This window comes from Megalobrama amblycephala, linkage group LG1, assembly GCF_018812025.1.
Source record: "Megalobrama amblycephala isolate DHTTF-2021 linkage group LG1, ASM1881202v1, whole genome shotgun sequence".
Taxonomy (NCBI): Eukaryota; Metazoa; Chordata; class Actinopteri; order Cypriniformes; family Xenocyprididae; genus Megalobrama; species Megalobrama amblycephala.
The window spans coordinates 50,603,250-50,624,612 of NC_063044.1; the positions used below are offsets into that span (position 1 = coordinate 50,603,250).

Sequence of the window (21,363 nt, forward strand, 5' to 3'; positions counted from 1 at the left end):
AGACAAGTCATTTCACTCGGCGACCATCTTTGAAACGCCTCTCGGGCATCCTGGGCATCATGCAATCTCTTTGAATGGGGAAACATCAAATTCTCCAAAACTGTTCGCCAACCTTAGAAAGTGCCTTTTTCCAATTACATTTTGTCCACGTCGACGCCTTTTGGCCAGATTGAATCCTGCCTCATCTATGTATATGAATTCATGAGGGGCCTGGTTGGCCTCCAATTCCATAACTCTCTGAAACAAAGTTTATGTAAATCATGTCATTACTATATACCATACTGTACTGTAACCTATTACTGTATAGGTTACCTACTTGCAAAGTGCAAAGCTTATAGAACTGGACATTGAATTGAATATACACTATACCTGGACATATTGTTGTCGTAGCTCCTTGACTCTCTCACTGTTCCTCTCAAAGGGAACAGTGTAGAGCTGCTTCATCCGCACTCTGTGTTTGGACAATGTCCGCGTAATCGTTGTGAGGCTGATGCTATCGATATTGTCAAATATCTCATGGTCCTCTACAATTCTAGTTTGAATTTCATGCAGTTTTATTGCATTATTTGCAACAACCATTTATACAATGGCAAGCTCTTGATCATTATTTAGGAGCTTTCCTCTTCCCCCAGAGGGTGGAAGACGTTGCATTCCTTAGAGGGACAAAAAATTCGACATATGCATTACTGTATGACCTTATTGACATGTCAAGTGAGAATAGAAACAATCCATGTAAAATGCAATACTTACCTGTTGGTTTGTTGAAAGCTGCGTATAATGGAGGCAACCGTTGACCGCCTCAAATTGGGCTGCACTCTTTCACCAGCCTCTCTTAGTGAAAGACCATGGTTGATTACATGGTCAACGATAGTGGCACGAATTTCATCACTGACTACTGTTCTTGCAGCCCTTGGAATGCCACCACCACACATTCTTACACCTCTACCTTGCCCTCTCCTTGGCCCTGCACCTCTCACTGCTCCTGCTCCTCTCACTGCACCTCTCACTGCTCCTGCTCCTCTCACTGCTCCTGCACCTCTCACTGCTCCTGCACCTCTCACTGCTCCTCTCACTGCTCCTGCACCTCTCACTGCTCCTCTCACTGCTCCTGCTCCTCTCACTGCTCCTGCACCTCTCACTGCTCCTCTCACTGCTCCTGCACCTCTCACTGCACCTCTCACTGCTCCTGCACCTCTCCCTGCTCCTCTCACTGCACCTCTCACTGCACCTCTCACTGCTCCTGCACCTCTCACTGCTCCTGCAACTCTCACTGCTCCTCTCACTGCTCCTGCTCCTTTCACTGCTCCTGCACCTCTCACTGCTCCTGCACCTCTCACTGCTCCTGCACCTCTCACTGCTCCTCTCACTGTTCCTGCTCCTCTCACTGCTCCTGCACCTCTCACTGCTCCTGCACCTCTCACTGCTCCTCTCACTGCTCCTGCACCTCTCACTGCTCCTGCACCTCTCCCTGCACCTCTCACTGCTCCTGCACCTCTCACTGCTCCTGCACCTCTCCCTGCTCCTCTCACTGCTCCTGCACCTCTCACTGCTCCTCTCACTGCTCCTGCACGTCTCACTGCTCCTCTCACTGCTCCTGCACCTCTCACTGCTCCTCTCACTGCTCCTGCACCTCTCACTGCTCCTCTCACTGCTCCTGCACCTCTCACTGCTCCTCTCACTGCTCCTGCTCCTCTCACTGCTCCTGCACCTCTCACTGCTCCTCTCACTGCTCCTGCACCTCTCACTGCTCCTCTCACTGCTCCTGCTCCTCTCACTGCTCCTGCACCTCTCACTGCTCCTCTCACTGCTCCTGCTCCTCTCACTGCTCCTGCACCTCTCACTGCTCCTCTCACTGCTCCTGCTCCTCTCACTGCTCCTGCACCTCTCACTGCTCCTCTCACTGCTCCTGCACCTCTCCCTGCTCCTCTCACTGCTCCTGCACCTCTCACTGCTCCTCTCACTGCTCCTGCACCTCTCACTGCTCCTGCACCTCTCCCTGCTCCTCTCACTGCTCCTGCACCTCTCCCTGCTCCTCTCACTGCTCCTGCACCTCTCACTGCTCCTCTCACTGCTCCTGCTCCTCTCACTGCTCCTCTCACTGCTCCTGCACCTCTCACTGCTCCTGCACCTCTCACTCCACCTCTCACTGCTCCTGCTCCTCTCACTGCTCCTGCACCTCTCACTGCACCTCTCACTGCTCCTGCTCCTCTCACTGCACCTCTCACTGCTCCTGCACCTCTCACTGCATCTCTCACTGCTCCTGCACCTCTTACTGCTCCTCTCACTGCTCCTGCACCTCTCACTGCTCCTCTCACTGCTCCTGCACCTCTCACTGCTCCTGCACCTCTCACTGCATCTCTCACTGGTCCTGCACCTCTCACTGCATCTCTCACTGGGCCTGCTCTTCTCCCTGGCCCCCTTGCTCTTACTCTTCCTCGTCCAGACATTACAGTGTTTGTCTTTTTCTGTTTCTGTTTCCAAAAACATCACTCCTCAAAGTCCTCCTTTTATTGTATAAGTGTCAATATAATAGAAAAAAATAACCCCTGCCATTGAGTCTAAGCCAGACTGGAATCAGCTGTGGTTGGCCCAATTTACACAACATAAATCAGCTGTGTGTCAATTAATCAATTGTTTGTTTATTATCAGCTAAGATATATTGTTTTTGAACTGATATCATTGCAGAAGCAGAGGTTTTTATACTGTATCTAAGGTTTGGAATATTGTTTTTGCTATTGTGGGATGTTGTGTGTTAACATTCATAAATACTACAAAAACAATCCATAATTTTGTTGGGAGGTATAGCTTGTCTGTTAAGAAAATGTAAGCATTGTGGAAATGTGTTCAATGACTCCATATTGTGTGAAAACGACATGAAATGTGTGAATGGTATGGCCACAATTGACCGATGCTGTGCTAATTGTGTTTAGAGTTTTGAAAATGTGACAACTGCTTGGACAAACGCTTGTTAGTGACTGAAAAAAACTGTAATGCATCCCAAGTGTTGGAGCCATGGGAGGTAATAAACAGCTGTGGTAATGGACCATATGCCATTAGAACCCTATTGGGGTGGGTTGTTAATGGACTTTCAGAGAAGAGCAGTGACTGCAGGAAAGGTACTGGTACACCTTCTGTTATTGTTAACAGGATCTCTAGTGGAAGGCTTGAGAAATTGCTTCAAAATCAGTCTAAACATGACTTCAATGAAAACAACATGGTGGAGAAGGAAATGTGCAGAGAGGATCAGAGGCTTGTGGAAATAATGGACAAGTCAGTTAAGATTCAGGATATACAGGAATATCACCCATTTGCCAAGGAAGCAGCACAAAAAAAATCACTTGTAGAGTCAAATGCCTCTGAACAAGAACTTAAGGTAAAAAAGGTGGAAAGATCAATCCAAGATCAAGCTTTTGTGCAAATGGCTGTAGTTGGTGAAGACATCCTGATAAAGGCAGGTTGTGTTGTTCAAAGGTTTAAGGAAGATGAGAAGGAAGGAGAATCATTTGATTCTGATGAAATGGATTTTAAGGCGGCATTTTATGCTCTTTTAAAGAAACTGTTTCGACCAACCAAAGGTGAACTTTGCTTTGTTAAAGGAAAATACACAAGCAAGCCAGGAATGTCAAAGTAAAGTCAAGGATGAGGACCAGACTCAAGAGAACCAATGTCTGGAAAATGCAGATCAGGAATCAAAGTCAAGAGATCTAAAAGATACACCAAATCCTAACAATCACTTTATCACATACAGATTGTAAAATAGAAGCATTAGTTGGTTGGATGATCAAGTTGAAAAAGCTGCTGAATAGGCTGCGTTTCAAAAGGGAAGAACTGCTGGCACTGAAAAGAGTTGCAAAGCTACTATATCCACCATAGATGGGTTTGTCATTGTAAAATCTCTTTGAAGCTGACATGACAAGTAGATCAAGTAATTAAACTTTTCGAAGGGTCTAGTACATGCAGTAATGATTAAAACTAACGGTAGTGTTTTAGACTTGTTAAAAGCTTTCTTTTATTGAAGACAACTGATTAAGGGGAGTAAGAGTTTGTGGTTGTAACATTGTCACAATTTATTATCAGATGTTTGTAATATGGCTCCTTTATGTATTTTGTGTAATTGTTATGTCTGCCTGCCATAAGCAATTAAGGGGCCGGTGTGTAGGAGCCATTTTAATGTAATTCATGTCTTGTCCATTGGGTGTCACTCTAATGTGGCTGTATATTTAGAGCACGGGGTTAATGAGATAACAGGTGTGTTTGGTGGCTGAGAGGCAAACAGTTTTTCCCTGCGTTCCATTCGGAAGGGCTCATCCCTATGCCCTAATCCCTTCAAAGGGTTTACCCTCCGGAGTGAGAGCTTCGAAGGTATGAAGGGTGTAGGGGTAAAAAAAACTGTTCTTTTGGAACGCACTTCAGCGTCATCTTAACGAGACAATCAAGGAGGATAAATGGTGCAAGCTGTGCCTTTTGTTTAACGTTATTATTTATTTATTTATTTTAGGTTTATCGCATTTAGGCTATATTGTATCTATGTATTTGAAACATTTGAATGGACTGATAAATGAGTTGTAAAGTTTTTTTTTTTTTGAAGTACAATGTCATTTTGACCATAATAATGTACCAAATCTAACTCATATAAATATTATAGTACAGAAAAATATTATACATACCTTTATAGTTAAAATCGAACTCCTAACCTCCTGTACCCATTCTGTGACGTCAAACAACTTACCTGTGCAAAAGGATCATGGGGGCCCGAAGTGTCCATCAGTTGTTCCCTTCGAAATCCTTCATTCCGAAGGGCCCTTTGAAGTGGCCAGTTTTGAGCACTTTGGTTTGGAAGGACCCTTCAATATGGCGGCCATGATTATTTTCACTCCGAAGTGCCCTTCGGAGGGCGATATATCCCGTTTGGAACGCACCGTTTGACCGTGCTAACCGTGCTAAGAACTTTATGCTTAAGAACAGTATATGAACGAGAGCTCACAGGAAACTGATTGGAAGCAGTGTTTATTGACTGGAACAAAATAAAGAGACAGTTTGCATTTTAACATCTGCGTGTATGGACTTAATGGGCACACGTGATTAACTTGCTTACTTGCCACCGACACCAGCGGCTTAATGGAAGACCGTAATAAAACGTGTGACTACAATTGTTACAGAGACTCTGACAGGAGGATGTTAGTGAACCAAAACACAAGACGCAAGTGAATGTAGTGATCATGAAATGATATCAGAGTTATGGCAAGAATAGAAGTCTGAACTTAATCTCACTGATTCTTGAGAGAAGAGACAAAACATGTTTGAGATGTTAGTTTTTATTATTTCATAACACATTATTATAAACTGATATATTTGTAGACAAAGGTCTCAGCTAATGAACAGGTTTTTCTGAAAATGTTTTCTTCTAAAAATGTACTTCAGAACTTAATTTGTGTCAACTCCGTCAGACACATTAAAAAGATGCTATTTTAATTTGATCATCAACAACAGTGTAAAATACACATGACAAATATACAGCAGTAGTAGTAAAGTGAGATCTGTGTGTCTCTGAGAGAAATATAAACAATAAAGCCTTACAAATAAGAGTTTTACAAATCTGACACTGAAAGAGAAGCTCAAATAATCATCAGTATTTATTATGACAAAAACACACTTGAAGAACCTTTAAAGTTCAGCGTTCTGCTTTAGATTTAAGCACTTCCTGAAAAAGATGAACATGTAAAGCCATAAATGAATCAATCTCACCAATATTAATATATGCTGAATCAGTCATCATCAATCATGTACCTGATGTGTGAATATGTGCTTGATCTCCTTCAGCTCTTCTGGATCTGATGTGATAAAGCACAAGAATGACAGTAGCCACGCCCACCAGAGCAGAGAGGACCAATCGGATCACAGCTTCAGTAGGACCACAACAGTGGACTGAGGAATAAAAACATCAAAGTGAGATCAGCTCAGTCAATAAACGCTAATATCATCAGCGCTGCCGTACCTGAACATGTGTGACAGAGTTGAGTGATGTTCAGATGTTGAGTCTGGTGGCTGAATGGGATTGTTCAGCACACAGCTGTAGGTGTTTTTATCCTGATATTCCACCTCCAGAGGTAGAGAGAGACTGATGCTGAGATCAGACACACTGATGCTGGACAATGAACTGTTTCCTTTGTACCAGGAGAGAGTCACATGACTCACATTCACCACTGAACACACCAATGAACATGATGATGATGATGAAGAACATTGTGAAGAGTTACTGCTGATGACAGGAACAGGCAGACGAGCTGAAAACATGAGAGAATAAAGACAAAATGAGGATGAATGAAGAGATTCGAGAAACATCCAGAGGAACCAAGATAATCAGGGTATCTTCCGTTCATTCATGTTTTGATTTGATATTGAAATCAGAAAAATGAGAAAACTGCACATTTTTTCGTTTTTCATTTTTAAAATGAAAACGAAAAAACAAAAAACTGGCTTGATTTTTCTTTTTTCGTTCTGGGGTTGGAAACAAATAAGCAGTTTGAAAATTCGATCTCTACATGTGGGCGGGAATGAAACGCCTCTTTCCGCTGATTGGTCAACCAGACGTCAAACCATGTCGTCATCAGTTGTTCATCGGTCCCGCTCAACAGAATAAAAGTCCCTCGCTCTACAGCTGTACGGATTCTAACGCGTTTATTCTACATTTAATCTCTTTCTCATCAAATAGCCAGACTAGTGAATGGCTTGACACAAATCGTTCGAGTCGGGGCTTAATTCAGTGTAGACATTAATTCATCATGAGAAATATTAGTTTATCTCATAAATATTAATTTACTTTGCAGCTGCACACTACCCCCAGCCTACAACTTTGAAACATTGAGTGTAAAAATGTCTTTTGTTTTAGACAACATGGGATGGATATGAAATGATAGATAGGCTATGAATATTATGCCTATTCTATTTTGTTTCTATTTTTTTTTTCATAGAGAAGTGTAGGACATGTCAAATGTCAAATATTCAGTTATCCTTGTGTATCATATATATATATATATATATATATATATATATATATATATATATAAAATAGGCAACATGCTATTTTTTCCTTTTCTTAAAGTTATAACTTTTGTTTAAGGCAGTATTCTGAGTTTATTTCATTATTCATTAATACTGAGTATTAATGAATGTCACACAAACCGGTGTTTTAATTTCTCTGCCGACTAAACTTTAATTCCTACACATATACTGCCCTCTCTGAGCAATCTAACAACTCATAAATCTAAAAGCAACTGCAGGTGGTGCTTCTTTGACACCTCTGCAAGCCTCTGTTTGATACTGATTTAATTGGTAACAACCTATAGCGTCATATTATTCTAATTTAATTGACTAAATTTAAGAACTTAACATAAAAGAAAGCATACATATTTAATAAGATTAGGAAAAAATCCCCAAATCCCCTGAAAATCTATTAAATTAATTCAAAGTTAATTTCTGACACAGACAGATGACAATAAATAGGCTATAAAAACACTCTTTATCTCATTATTGTTAGTGTTATTTCAGGGTTTTGATATATAGCCTAATATTGATAAAGTATAATTGATATCTTCTTAAGAGAGCACTATAATGGTTATTTTTTAACACTGTTTTAACATTTTTCCCTTTATTTATTTTACTTTTTTTAAATGTGTGATAGCCTATTTCAAATTGGCATAAACGAGTTCCTCTGTCATCAAATCATCCAATTCGCATTTTACGTCCATCTCTCTATAGCACCGCTTTGATGAACTAATAACATGTAATATATTTTCATATCTGTCATATTTCAAATTCATCCCATGTCCAAAACTCAGGGTGTTGTCTAAAACAAAAGTTATGACTGCTGCATATTTACATCGGCTACTGATTTGCACTTTTTAATTCAATGTATGCCTATACATTCGCTGGCCAGTGCGTTGAGCAGCTTCGCTAGATTTTTATAGTTGGTCACTTCAATAAAACAGGCAGTGTGCTAAAGTTGTAGAATGGGGGTAATTGTGTGCAGCAGCAAAGTAAATTAATATTTCAATAGAACGAGATTAAATGTAGAATAAACGCGTTAAGAATCCGTACAGCTGTAGAGCGAGGGACTTTTATTCTGTTGAGCGGGACCGATGAACAACTGATGACGACATGGTTTGACGTCTTGTTGACCGATCAGCGGAAAGAGGCGTTTCATTCCCGCCCACATGTAGAGATCGAATTTTCAAACTGCCTATTTGTTCCCAACCACAGAACAAAAAAAGAAAAATCAAGTCAGTTCCCTTTCAGTCGGTCACGTTCGACGTACGTCAGTAGTGACCGACGAATTGGGATATCGCTTAGAGAGCCCTATCAGCTTCGTGTGAACTAAAACAAGCCAATGGAATTGGCGTGCGATATTTGCATAATGCGCACCGCCCCCGACAGGTGTATATAAATAGGAAGCGGATGCAATCGCACTCTGTCTTTCGCTTTGGAGCCATACACTGGTGTCCTGCTTCAGACTTTGTTTAAATTGAAACTAAAACTGCCTCAGAAGAGGATTAACAGCGCGCTGTTCGTGTTGGTTGTGAAGGCACTCCAGCGAGGTCGCGAGTTTCCGAGGAGCCGAGCTATAAGCTCTCAACTGCTGTTGTAACAGCAACACTCTAAAAGTGTGTGTGCGTGTTGCGATTTGGGCCGGTTCCTCGGTGTGTTCAGGGAGTGGTGTACCTGAGCGCATCGCGTCACTCCCTGTGTGCTTCAGCACAAGTGAGCTGATCTTTCCCCTTCTAAAAGAGCTTTACAGACGAACCCTGACAGTATGTCATTTCGTCTGTGCGTTACTGGGTGCGGTCGTTCCCTGGTCCCTGCTGATGGGCACAATCGCTGCATCTCGTGTTTGGGCGTTCAGCACGCTGAAGCAGCTTTTGTGGATGGTTCATGTTCCCATTGCGGGAATATGACTATCGCGGTGCTGAGGTCTAGACTCTCCTTCCTGAGGTCTCAGGAAGCGGGGGTCCCCTCTCCTATGCCCCGTTCGACCGTTTTTTCCGGCCCGGGCCGGAAGGACGGTTCGGCGGTGTATGGGAAGGGTGACCTGAGGATTACGGTCAGGGCTTCCCCGCCGAGCGGAAACGCTCCGCGGGCCCCTGCCGCCTCATCAGCACCGCAACCCGTCGTGCCGCCGTTGGTTTCCGCTGGGCCCTCTACGGACTGTCCAGCCGTTACCTTTGGTGCGCCTGCGGCGGACCGGATGTAGATCTCTGCATCGGAAGGTGAGCCAGGGTCCTCGGGGGAGGAAGATCCGGACGCGCTGCCGCCCTCCGGGACGGTAGCGGTGGCCGAGTCGGATCCCGAGTTGACGGCTGTGCTTTCCCGGGCCGCCTTGTTTGTCGGGCTCGAGTGGAACCCTCCACCCTGCCCCGGCCCATCTCGGTTGGATGATTGGTATTTGGGGGGGGGTCGCGCTGGTCAGGTCCAGCGTCCCGCCCCAATGCCTTTCTTCCCGGAAGTGCACGATGAGGTGACCAGGTCTTGGCAAACACCTTATAGTGTTCGTGCGAGGCCCGGTCCCTCGTCCGCCTTCTCCTCCCTGGATGGCGGAGAAGCCAGGGGGTACGCGAGGATCCCGCCAGTCGAGCGGTCCGTTGCGATGCAGCTGTGTCCAACGGCCACTGGCTGGCGTGGTGAGCCGCGCCTCCCGTCCCGGGCCTGTAAGTTCTCAGCCGGTCTGACTGAGAAGGCTTACAGCTCCTGTGGGCAGGCTGCCTCCGCCCTGCACGCGATGGCCCTTTTGCAGGTGTACCAGGCAAAAGCGCTGTCGGAGATGCCCCAGGAAGGGCCTGACCAACAACTGCTTGGGGAGCTGCGCGCTGCCACCGACCTTGCCCTCCGGGCGACGAAGGTGACAGCACGCGCTGTTGGTCATGCGATGTCTACCCTGGTAGTCCAGCAACGCCATCTCTGGCTGACCTTGGCGGACATGCGGGAAACCGACAAGCAGCGGTTCCTGAATTCCCCCGTGTCCCCGGTCGGCCGCCGCACAGAAGAAGCAGGCTGAGGCTATCAAACACGTCATGCCACGGCGGTCCGCTGCTGCCTCCACCCACCCGCCCGTGGCTCAGCCTCAGCCCGCTCGTCGCCGAGAGCGCCCGCCTGCGTCGTCCTCCGCCCCTGCTGGTTCGGCAAAGCAGCAGCCTACACCAGCCAAGCAGCAGGGTGCCGGTCGCGGACGTGGTGCCCAGCCCGTCTCAGCCAAGCCAGGTGGCAAACGCAAGAGGAAGTCACGGCCCTGAGACGGGCAACCTGGAGGGGAAGGATCTTGCTCTTCGGGAGAGTTTTCCACCTTCTCTCCCACCCCCGGAGGAGGGCCGGGGGGAATTTGTGATGTCTGTCTATCTTCCACCGCTGGCTCCCCGGAGTCCAGCGGTACCCACTTTATCACAAAAAGAGCAGTTTCCTCAAACTCCAGGTCACAACAGGGTGCGCCTGCCAGTGTGCCAGGCCCCGCCTCGCCACTCGCAGCCCCCTCCCATTTCTCCAGCAGGTGGCAGTGTGATGGTGCAGCCCGCGCCCCGTGCGCCGTCTCCCATACGCACTGCTGCCTCCCAGAGTTCGACCACACTCCGGGCCGCTCCCATGCCGTCCGAGTTGGATCCCACTCTACCTCGCTGCCCCACCCCCGGTGCGTCTGTGGTGCCTTTGGTCCCGCTGGCTCGGAGTCTGGAGGCGTGGATCACGCTTCCCAGCCCGTCCCGCTGGCTCATTCGCACTATCAGACTCGGCTATGCGATTCAGTTCGCCCGGCGTCCCCCGGTCTTCAGGGTGTCCACTTCACTCAGGTGTCGTTGGACAGTGCACCTGTTCTCCGGGCGGAGATTGCTGTCCTCCTGGCGAAGGATGCAATCGAGCCGGTCCCTCCAGCCGATATGAAGTCGGGGTTTTACAGCCCCTACTTCATTGTACCGAAAAAGGGTGGTGGGCTACGGCCAATCCTGGATCTGCGCGTCCTGAACCGGTATCTCCACAAGATGCCGTTCAAGATGCTCACGCAGAAGCGCATTTTCGAATGCGTCCGTCCCCGGGATTGGTTTGCAGCAATCGACCTGAAGGACGCGTACTTTCATGTCTCGATTCTGCCTCGACACAGACCCTTCCTGCGGTTTGCGTTCGAGGGTCGGGCATATCAGTACAAAGTCCTGCCCTTCGGGCTGGCCCTGTCCCCCCGCGTCTTTACGAAGGTTGCGGAGGCGGCCATTGTTCCCCTCAAGGAACAGGGCGTTCGTATCCTCAACTATCTCGACGACTGGCTGATCCTGGCCAGCTCGCGAGAGCAGTTGTGCGAACACAGGGACATGGTTTTAGCTCACCTCAGCCGGTTGGGTCTTCGGGTCAACTGGGACAAGAGCAAACTCGCCCCCGGGCAGAGGATCTCTTATCTCGGTCTCGAGCTAGACTCGGTCGCACGGACTCGCGTCTCGACCGACTCGGCGCGTCCTTGTCCAGTCGGTGTTGAACTGCCTGAGCTCGCTCAAGCGCAGGACAGCGGCTCCACTGAAAGATTTTCAGAGGCTCCTGGGGCATATGGCATCTGTAGCCGCGGTCACGCCGCTCGGATTGCTCCATATGAGACCGCTTCAACACTGGCTCCGCGGCCGGGTCCCGAGATGGGCGTGGCAGCGCGGCACGCTCCGTGTCCCCGTGACACCGAGCTGCCGCCGCACCCTTGTCCGGTGGTCGGACCCTTCGTTCCTGCGGGCCGGAGTACCCCTTGAACAAGTGTCCAGGCATGCTGTGGTCTCCACAGATGCCTCTGCCACGGGATGGGGGGCCACGTACAACGGGCATGCAGTGTCGGGTCTTTGGACGGGGCCTCAGCTGCATTGGCATATCAATTGCCTCGAGTTGCTAGCAGTACGTCTTGCTCTGGCCCGCTTCAAGGAGCTGTTGTCAGACAAGCATGTACTGGTCCGTTCGGACAGCACTGCGGCCGTTGCGTACATCAACCATCAAGGTGGTCTACGCTCCCGTCGCATGTCGCAACTCGCCCGCCATCTCTTGTTGTGGAGTCAGAAGCATCTGAGGTCCCTTCGGGCCACTCATGTCCCAGGTGTGCTCAACCGTGCGGCCGACGAGCTGTCACGGCAGCCTCCACTTGCGGGCGAGTGGTGGCTCCACCCCCAGGCGGTTCAGCTGATTTGGCAGCGTTTCGGCGAGGCCCAGGTAGACCTGTTTGCCTCCCCGGAAACTGCCCACTGCCAGTGGTTCTATTCCCTGACCGGCGGCACGCTCGGCACGGATGCCCTGGCACACAGCTGGCCCCCGGGTCTACGCAAATATGCGTTTCCCCCAGTGAGCCTTCTCGCACAACTCCTGTGCAAGGTCAGGGAGGACGGGGCGCAGGTTCTGTTAGTGGCTCCGTACTGGCCCACTCGGACCTGGTTCTCAGACCTCATTCTCCTCGCGACAGCCCCTCCCTGGCCGATTCCTCTGAGGAAGGACCTCCTGACTCAGAGACGGGGCACCCTGTGGCACCCGCGTCCCGATCTGTGGAACCTCCACGTGTGGTCCCTGGACGGGATGCGGAGGTTCTGAGTGATCTCCCGCAAGCGGTCATAGACACCATCACTTCCGCTAGAGCTCCTTCCACTAGGAGTCTCTACGCGCTGAAGTGGAACCTGTTCGTCGAATGGTGCGCCTCTCGCCGAGAGGACCCCCGATCATGCTCGGTCAGATCTGTGCTTTCCTTCCTGCAAGAAGGGTTGGAGCGAAGGCTGTCTCCCTCCACCCTGAAGGTGTATGTTGCCGCTATCGCTGCACATCACCATGCAGTTGAGGGTAAGTCCCTGGGGAAACACGATCTGATCGTCAGGTTCCTGAGGGGGGCAAGGAGACTGAATCCTCCTCGCCCTTCCTCCGTACCCTCTTGGGATCTGACCCTGGTTCTCACAGCTCTCCGGGGTCATCCCTTTGAGCCTTTGCGATCAGTCGACCTGAAGGTTATGTCCCTAAAAACTGTCCTTCTGGTTGCATTGGCTTCCCTGAAGAGGGTAGGGGACCTGCATGCGTTTTCGGTCGACGAAGCGTGCCTAGAATTCGGGCCCAGTGATTCTCACGTCATCCTGAGACCCCGGCCTGGATACGTGCCCAAGGTTCCTACCACTCCCTTCAGAGATCAGGTAGTGAACCTGCAAGCGCTGCCCTCGGAGGAGGCAGACCCAGCCCTAGCTTTGCTCTGTCCCGTCCGCGCTCTGCGTGTGTACGTGGACAGAACGCGAAGCTTCAGGACCTCAGATCAGCTCTTTGTCTGTTACGGAGGCCAGCAGAAGGGAAAGGCTGTCTCCAAGCAGAGGATGGCCCACTGGATAGTGGATGCCATCGCCTTGGCGTATGAATCCCAGGGCGTGCCTTGCCCGCTCGGGTTGAGAGCCCACTCCACCAGAGGGGTGGCCTCTTCCTGGGCGCTGGCTCATGGCGCCTCGCTGACAGATATCTGTAGAGCTGCGGGCTGGGAGACACCTAACACGTTCGCTAGGTTTTATAGCCTACGTGTAGAGCCGGTATCTTCACGTGTACTCGCATCTACTAGTCGGTAGACGTGTTGTACCCGCTCTAAGTGTCGGCTTGCAATGCCATTCCCGCCCCCTGGCCGGATACGTGCATACTTTTACTCCAGTCGTGTTCCCCGCTTGGCGAACCCTGTCGAGTTCCTCCGCCTCCCCCTTCGGCTCGGACATTGCGGAGTGTCTGATGCCAGGCCTACATCCGTCGCTGACACTGTCTGTTGGCTGGGGCCCATATGTCGTGACTCCTCTACGTGAGCGGTCCCATATGTGTATTCTCCACGTAAACTCCTCCCCCATTGGGTAGGTAGTGGCCTCCGCAGCGTCCCTTACGGGTTCGCTTCCCCAGTGTAGTCTAGTTTACTTAGTGGGTATTCGGTAAGACAGCAGTAAACTCTCTCGGCGTAAGCTCGCCCCTTCACCGTTCCAGCTGGTGCTATGGGTAGCCGAGCTTGCGCTGGGCACTGGAAGGGGTTTCGTAACTGTGGCGCTTTAGTTGGGATCCCAATTCGTCGGTCACTACTGACGTACGTCGAACGTGACCGACTGAAAGGGAACGTCTCGGTTACGTACGTAACCCTCGTTCCCTGAAGGAGGGAACGGAGACGTACGTCCCGTCGCCACAGTTCCTGTACCCTCGCTGTAGTGCGGACACCAGTTGTCTCCTCAGCGAAAAACAGAGTGCGATTGCATCCGCTTCCTATTTATATACACCTGTCGGGGGCGGTGCGCATTATGCAAATATCGCACGCCAATTCCATTGGCTTGTTTTAGTTCACACGAAGCTGATAGGGCTCTCTAAGCGATATCCCAATTCGTCGGTCACTACTGACGTACGTCTCCGTTCCCTCCTTCAGGGAACGAGGGTTACATACGTAACCGAGACGTTTTTTGTATTTTCGTTTTCATTTTAAAAATGAAAAACGAAAAAAAATTGCGGTTTTCTCATTTTTCTGATTTCAATATCAAATCAAAACATGAATGAACGGAAGATACCCTGATTACGGAAGATAGCCTGATTCAAGATGATCAAAAGTAGAGCATTTAAAACTATTGAATAGAAAGTTAAATATAAACCTGCTGTTCATGTGAAAGTAAGAGAATTATCATTTGAACTCATTAGTCATCATAAGATACTTCTTTAGATCTAGCTGTAATAAATAAAACACGTGAAGCTGATATTTAACTCACCGTAGACAATGAGATGAATATAAGAATAACGCCACAATTGAACAGGGGATGTTAATAAAAAGAGGATATAATCATATTCTCCAGCGTGTTTCATTGTGGTGTTTGTGATGGTCAGAGATCCAGTTTGATTGTCCAGTTTCACTCTGTCTCTGAATCTCCCATCAAGAACATCATCATTTACAGTGAATCTGTCGGTCCGTTTAATGATTACAGCTATTGCAGTCTCTTTAAACCTCCACATAATATGATCACCATCCTCCATTCCAGTAAGATCAGGGTTTAGAGTGACTGAATCTCCCTCCATCACTGACACTGAAACAAGGTTTGTCACAGATAAACAGATTATAATGGTTCATAATAGTTTAAAATTTAAATTTGAATAAACAATATCATAAAACAGCAAAAAGAAACAAAATGATGTATCAATTAATTTCAACTTTATCATTAAAACAGGTGAAAACGTTTTTGAACTCACCAATGACAGCGAGATGGAAATTATCACTCTTATTGTTGGTCTGTAGTTGATAAACTCCAATATGTTTCATTGTGGTGTTTGTGATGGTCAGAGATCCAGTTTGTTTGTCCAGCTTCAGTCTGTCTCTGAATCTCCCATCAAGAACATCATCATTTACAGTGAATCTGTCGGCCGTTACATTGATTTCAGCTATTAAAGTGTTTCTAAACCTCCACTGAATCACATCATCATCCTTGATTTCAGTAAGAGAAGAGTTTAAAGTGACTGAATCTCCCTCCTTCACTGACACGCTCTTCCTTTCACCAAACACTCCTGAAGAACAGAGTTTTTCACAGATTAAAGCTTTAAAATCACTTGATGTTGGTTTGATGAAGCTTCACTGAAATACGTTTAATCATGTAAATGTGACGTGAATAATATTCTGCAGCAGCACAAAGACAAAAGATGATGAATGAAAAGAGAAATAGATTTATATATGGATCCATAACTAAAAAAGACACTTTTACTTTAATGTTTAATGTCACACTAAAACTAATGCTGTTGAGTATCTGAGCTTCATATTTATATTATTTTATTTAATCAATCCATAATAACTGAGTTTAGAGCTGAATTCAAACTTGATCTGACAGTAAAATAGGCTAATAAGCATATTATAAAAATAAATGAAGATTATCATAGAATGGTCATCTGAAGTAAGCACCTTATGAACTGGGAATAAATACAAACTGCACAAAACTACACATGTACATATTTATTTGTATTATGATTTTTTTGCGGGTGGGACGTCCCCACCACTTTCTGCTTAACGCTGCTGCGGCCGGAGACTCTATTCGTTCCGGTGAAATCACAAAAGCAGACACATAATAAAGCCACCTTTGAAATACAAGTGCCAAAACAAGCTCTTTTTCTCAGTTTATTAAAGGTCAAATACACTCATAAACAATGTCACAATGCCCATCTTGGTGAGTATTAAAGTAAACACAGTTCAGGAAGAATGTGTCCGTGCGTTCGTCATGTCTTAAAGGGACAGTAGCCGAATAAACGTGCCGCTCTCTCTGTTGTTAATGTTAATCAAACAACAAAAGACAAAGAAAACATCACTTACTGCTCTTGACTGATTAACTTCTGTAACTTTAATTGATTAATCTGCATTTACTTTTTTCAGTGAAGATTATCCAATGTTATTTTACATTTTGATTACTTGTAAAAAATTGTCACATCAATATGCAGACAAAAAAACATTTCTAGGAATGACAACAAAAGCACTACAGTATATGCGTTCCTCCATCATTTTGACTTTGCATTGCGGCTCTATTTCAAAAATGTCAAAAAACGGATTTTCAACTCTTTTGAATTCGACTGATTCGACTCTGGCTCTGTAATTTCAGAATGAGCATAGCCTCGTTTCAGATGTGATGAGTCCGAAGATTATTCCAGTTTTGAATAATTATTCTGTCACAGACTTTTTTAATGGACGTGTTTTATTCCTGATAACTATTCCTTCTCTACATATTTTTCCATCAGTTTTTATGTGCATTTTAATTCACTGAATAAAGAGTATACACCCCAGTGAGTACGGGTTACATTTATTCACATTTTGTCATCATTTGTGTTCTACTGAAGAAACAAAGTCACCTACATCTTGGATGCGCTGGGGGTAAGCAGATAAACATCACATTTTCATTTTTGGGTGAACTATCCCTTTAAGGATTTTCAGTACATTTAGCATAGATGGGCTATAGCAAGTTATTGACAACATTATTTCTATTATACTTAATTTTTTGAACATATCTACACAGGTTCTGTCTCGCGCACAGACGCGCGTGCGAGCCTCTGAAAGCATTTGGCTGCAGAAAGACGCGTTCGGCGTGTGCACTGCGCTCTAGTGGACTTTTGTTTTCAAGCACTCAGTTCACTCTCGCATAAGCTGTTTTCAGCACACACTGTTCGTGCCATCACAACAATTGGGCTGCACGTGGACGTCCGCAAACCCTCCTAATGACGAAAATTTCGTGATGCGGACGGTGCGCAAAATATATATATATTGAACATATCTATATGAGAGTATATACATTGTTTTTTCCCCCCATGGTATTGAAAATGGTATCGAATATCGGTTCTTTTCAAGGTATCGTATTGAAGTTAGAAATTGCAGTACCATGACAACACCACAGCTTATATATTTACTCCACGAACTCTAAACATGGAAAAGAGGGATAGATGGACCTCTCGACCTTACGCTGAGGAGAAAATCCAGCGCAACTTTGAGCAGACCAAGCAAAACATGATTATTGCTTCAAACAATAAAGCTATTCAAAATATCATTCAATGTAAATTGTGATAATCTTAATTAATAATCGCAATTACAATTTCAAGGGAATAATCGACAGTTATTTGTCATAATCGTGCATCCCTAAACTGAAGCCATAAAAAACACATTTAAAACTCACCATCCAGATGCCACAAACAGAGCAAAACTAACTTGAGAAACATTTTCTTCATCGGTTCACTGAAAAGCCCACGATAGTAACTCTTAAAATGTCTGAAAACCCTCAGATTGATCTGAAACACACTGAACTGTGATATTTATCTGGTTGTGTGTGAATCCTCCTCCATCATCAGTTTCCGTTCACACGTTCATCTGCTTTAACATCACAAAAATCAACAAGTTTTTGCTGATCTTACATTTTCAAATGAATTCTGGGCCTGAATGAAACTAACAGCAGAAGAGTGAAATATTGGACTAGATATCTGAATCTACTGGTGTGTTATTTAGTGCTGTGATCTGTCAATCATATTTGACCTGTGACTCTTATTTGACTGTTGATGGATTCACTTTATTTCAGTGTAAAGATGTTTTGTGTGGAGTGAAGATTGTGATCTTATTAGCAGAAGAGAAAATGAAGTAATGCTTCAGCCACAAACTGCTGACACGAGCATCAACCACAAACATCCAGCAGAAGCTGTTTATCCACCAGACAGATCAAACCAGACACACTGATGTTTGAACAGATAAAATAAAAAGTAAAAACCACTGCAGCGTCCATTTTGACTCAAAAGCCAGTAAGTCACATGTATAATGTTTGCCTGTGTTGAGTTCTTACTAGATCCAGGAAGTGTGCCCATAGACGGGGTGGTGGAGGGATGTAAACCTGTCGAGGAATATGGGTGAGTTGACTGTCTATATATATAGCCTATATGCTTTCACCCATGCTGACTGTATATGTTGATTACTGATTGCTAACAGCTGGCTGAAGTGACGTGATGATCGTTGCTCCTCACGAATTTTGTTAATAAAACATCAAATTGGCTGCACAGATCCGATCTTTTGACCATATCCGATTTTTTGGCCAGTGTGTTTACATTAACTTAAGAGCGACTGGTATCCGATATCTGTGTTTACATTACTTTCTGTCCCAAAATGATTGTCATTGATAGTTTTACATGCACATAGTAGATACTCGGGTTTTGAAAATTATTATTTATATATTTCATGTTGAGTGGCCATGGCGCCAGAGCAGATCTACTGGAGGGGCATTGGATCATCGGCGGGGGGGCACTGCCGTTTGAGAAATATTTTTACGCAGTGGCGACATCACAGTCCAACACAGCAGAAATGCAATAAATAAGAGAAACACGTTTTATTATTATTATTATTATTATTATTATATTATTATTTGCGAGTTTCGTTTATTCTTGTTGTTGTTAATTTCTATATCATGTAGCCGCGTTTCCATTACACATTTGCGCAAAACTTTTGCGATATTTTTCGTTATTTTACATTTCGTTATTTTGGCTTGAAATTTCGTTTGTTGGAAATATGAACTGAATTTAGAAATGCTTTTGAAATTAAAAACGTTGCGTTTAATAAACAAAATGAAGACAGCGTTTGGAGTGGAGTCACATTAAAAGGCAGAAAAGGCATAAAGTTATGCCCTCTCTCTACTCGAAATTCAGCTCAGTCACACACAGCGTAGGGCTGTCGTGGAGGCTATACGCAAATAAATGCAGTTTACCCATCTCTGACATGTCAGAAATAGTTCATCCACCTCTCAACAGTTTATGCACTTCCAGAAAACCATTATGTAGGCCTACCACTGGTTATAAACATTAGACAACATAGCCTCCATCAAAAACACCCCTTTACAACATATAAGTAACAGGACAGGACCGCTGACATAACTGAGGCACGCATTCGGGCAGCAGGTAGCCAATTGGATAAGCCACGCACCATGGCAGAAATGACATAAGCCAACACGATCACATGAGAATGCGTATCAATAGTACGAGTGTGTAATCTCGTAGAATATATATAGGCCTATAAATAAATTGCCATAAAGTGCGTACCATAAGCACGCCAAATTCTACGAGATTACAATCTCGTACTATTTATACGCATTTTCGTGTGATCGGGCTCATATCTTACCTGTAAGACTTACAGGCAGCCAAGAATAAAACACATACACAATAGTAGGCCTTATCAAAGCCAGGGCTGGCTTTAATAAGTGAAATGAACAAACGACTTACCCTCAGAAGAGTTGCAGGCGACGAGTGTTTTCGTAAATCCATTTTTTTGTCTATAATAAGGCTAACAGTTAGCGCTAAATGTCTATGATAAAGACGGACAAACTGAAATGGATTATGCGCGCAGCGCGCTGAAAATCAAATGTAACAAGTTTACTCAGTGACCAATAAGCATTGACCTGTGATGACCAAGCCTAGTAACATGTCATGAACAACCAAAATTAATGTTTTCCCCGTTGATTTCATTTTATTTCATTTAAGTTACAATTTGTACATTTAGTATTAAAATAATAACTAAAAGTTATTTTTGGGGGGGCCACGCCATGGCCTGTGGTAGGAGGGGCATCAATGACCGCTAGGGGGGGCACGGCCCTCGAATGCCCCACCATAGCGCCGACACTGAGTCAGAATGGATAAGTTAACAGTCAGTGTCATGGAGGTATTGCAGTGCGAATTCTGACTGAACGGATATAGACCGGAAAATAAAGGTAATTTGCGTTTGATATTTTATCTACAGTTATCAGTTATAGAACCATTTTTTTTTAAATGAATTCAAGCAAGCTAGGGAGAGAGCGCGCGAGAGAGAAACTCTAGAGTAGCTACAGTGAAGCTACATTGAAGCACTTTAAAATTCACTTTAAAGTAACTTTAAAATTAAACGGGCAAAGGTTGAAATTCAGCTGCAAAATGCATGTGTGTGTGTGTGTGTGCGCGCAATTACTTTCTAAAAAAAAATAAAAATAGATAACGTTAGACATATAAAGTTCCCACCTCAATAATAAAGCTGCGAATTTTTAGTGCGAGTGCATACAAGCACGTCTGCTTCATAATACAACATAAAAGCTACCTTTTAGTAAGAAAACGTGCCGCCCTCGCCGTGTGGTGGCTTGGGATTCCAATGGGAATCGGATATGCGTGTTTTTAGACTTAGGTCGCATGTCCAGAGATCGGATTTAAAACCACATTTGGAAGTGGCTCAGATCGGATGCGAAAAAATCGGATCTCATGTGGATTTTTGTGTTTACACGTGTGCAACTAATTCCGATCTGTTTCAGATGTGAGCAAAAGATCAGATTTTTTGTGCCAGTGTAAACGCAGCCATAGTGATTTTCTTTCCGACCCGATGGGTCCCGCTAAAGATTGTTTCCAGAATCTCGTGTTTAAACTTCCCCTAAAGAAAGAGAGTAATTGGGGATAACAAATATAAAATGTTGCATACAACATTTGTATTTGGTATTTGTCTGTGATGCTGCCAACACCCTAAAAAATGCCAGAGAAAAAATGTCACAAAGAATAATAAGCTAAATATCACAGAGATGCCAATAAAAATGTGACTTTATGACTATAGCCGTGAAGATAGGCTAAATGAGGGTCTGTTATAATTTGTAGCCCCTCGTGCCCATGACAGCAATTTTAAAATGAAGTTCGAATAATATATTGTTATTAATTGGTTATATGTTACAAGATATATGTTACAACTTTTCAGATTTTAATTAAAGATTACCAGTTTTTTTCTGTGTAATAACTTGGACAGATTAATTGTTCACCACAAGACTAGTAATATGCACTAACAAAGTGGGTCAATTTTGATTTCATGCTGACTTTAATGTAACACACTCACTC

General features: G+C 45.2%; 1 pseudogene; it reads right to left on the minus strand.

Annotated features, from left to right (window-relative positions):
* Positions 1-5,299: 5,299 nt before the first annotated feature.
* On the minus strand, positions 5,300-17,845 carry LOC125273795 (annotated as a pseudogene).
* Positions 17,846-21,363: the final 3,518 nt, after the last annotated feature.